We start from the raw sequence: 2,442 nt of genomic DNA on the forward strand, positions 1-2,442 counted from the left end.
GAATAATGGTTTGCGCTTTTGGAAATTTTGATCGTACTAACGATAACTATATATTTTAATTAAACTTATCATAGTTATTTGCATATCAAATAAAGAAGATCATTTGATTTTATTATTTATTAATATTATGTTTAAAACAAAATGAATTAATAGTATCAACCACGTTCTATTAACAAATTTAGTTACCTGATTAATTTTAGTAACTCGAAATTATATAAAGTATTTAAGGCTGTTTATAAAAATAAATAATTAAGATTATTACTTTACCTAAAAACAGATAATTGATTTTTATTATATACACTTTAAACAAAACCATAAAATGTATGTGATTATTTGTTGCATAATACTTTTTTTTTGTTAAATGTAATAATTAGAATAATCAGTATGTTTGTTTAAAAATCGCACTGCTTTTTAAAGATTACTCATAAAATAATATTGTTTACATTATGTGAAATTATTTAAAAACACAATACAGAAATGACTTACCTATCTGATTATAGCATATTTTTAAGTAGTTACTTGAGAGATAATCGGATAGGTTAGGTAATTATATAAAGTATTTAACTTCCGATTACAATTACAATCGATAAAAACCATGTTATGATTTTTGACTTTCGAGAATCGCGATTACGAAAAATTACATGTATTTAATATTTAGTATAATTTATAGTTTATTTTTTATACTCTAGTAGCCTCAGTAATCACAAATCAGCATTCAGTAAGCATTCGTATGCCGACAATATTAGTGGTATTCGACTGTGAGATCTACCAACGGTTTTGTACGTATTTATTCTTTATAGATCGATAACTTGCGCCCCGTGTAGCGATTTTATGCGTCCGCGATTTACAATTTATTATTGGTAATTGGTATAAAAATATGGAATATCACATTATGTTAGTTGATATTGTTGATAACCAAACTTTATTAATATATACCACGTTAAATTAATATAGGTACCAAACAGTGATGAAACTCAAATGAATTAAATTAAACTTTGTTCAAAATTTAAACTGTAAAATGAAAATAAAATAAGGTTATGGCCCGTGAAATTTATTTTTATCATTTTTGGGCCCTCGATACCAAAATGTTTGCCGACCCATGCTTTATAGTGTCGTGATTTTATTTAGTTCATTTTTTTACATAGTGGCTATGCCACTAAAAAAAAACTGTAATTTTAATGATAAACGATGAAATTAATTGCTATTCATTAAAAAACTTAAGCCTACTGACGATTTCAAGGTACAGTGTATCAAAATATCAAATATAAATTGCTATAGAACATTTTCAATGAGTCATGGTGGACGATCGGACTTAAATGATTACCTTCAAAACGCAAAAACATAAGCTGGCTTCGAGATCATCAGTTCAATCTGGTAAGGTTTCTAACAATTTTTCTGGTTCGCTTCCTACTAAAAATGATTTTTTATTAGCCACTCGCAAAGCTATTTTTGTATATTATACAGTAATTCACAATCAAAGTTCAATGCCTTATATAGGTATGGGAATTGATTCATCAATATTTAAATGACAAAAAATTCACGGGTGTAAAATCTACCTAGATTAGTATATTTTAAAAGTGTTAAATAAAACTAAGATAAATTAAATAATTAATTAATTTTGATATTTTTCCATACCTTCTGTCCTAATTAACCATCAACATGCAATATCTATTGTATATAAATATTATAAACTCTTACTCTAAACTGTGTAGGACACGGGTGTATTATACTGAAAAGACTAAAGAAAAAATTGTATAAAATAATTTTTAATTTTGGTGGCATAGATTTTTGTAATGTTGTTCATCTATTCTAAATTAACTCGCAACGTCATCCGTTTATCATTGAAACATCAAAATGATTACATACAACGAATTCTGTGCGGTACTTTTATAAAATAACATACAACGTAAATCGACATATCGTAATTATCGTATCATCGTGGACAGAGGTTAACTACCATTTCTGCAAGCCATTGTCACACATTTCTCTAGCTACATTTCTTTGCGTTTTATGTAATTTACTACGTGCTAAAGTTCGTCCGCACACAACGGCGGTACCTATTCAATCGTCTTATTCGAAGCTATAAAACAATATATTATAACATCGAGTTCGACCATCACCGCGATATGATATTATAAATTTTGATTTGTGTGTTTCGAGTTTCTTTCGGTTCGTCTGGCACGCGCAGCGAATATTTATACTTCGCTATGTATGCGAATGTGTTGCCAACGAGTAAAGGTACGCCAAAATTGTAGATAAAAACCGTGTTGCTGCAGTATCTTCGGTAGGTAGGTACCTACCAACACAAATATAATATTATTTGTCATAACACTTAGGGTGAGAGCGTGAGACTTGAATACTGCGTTGTTTTGATTTTTAGCCGTGGTTCGCATATACATTGTAAAAAAGTGTTTGAATGTAGTACGTGTCGTTGTCATCGTG

The sequence above is a fragment of the Melanaphis sacchari genome, unplaced genomic scaffold (genome assembly GCF_002803265.2).
Source record: "Melanaphis sacchari strain LSU unplaced genomic scaffold, SCAv2.0 Contig55_pilon_pilon, whole genome shotgun sequence".
In the NCBI taxonomy this organism is placed as follows: Eukaryota; Metazoa; Arthropoda; class Insecta; order Hemiptera; family Aphididae; genus Melanaphis; species Melanaphis sacchari.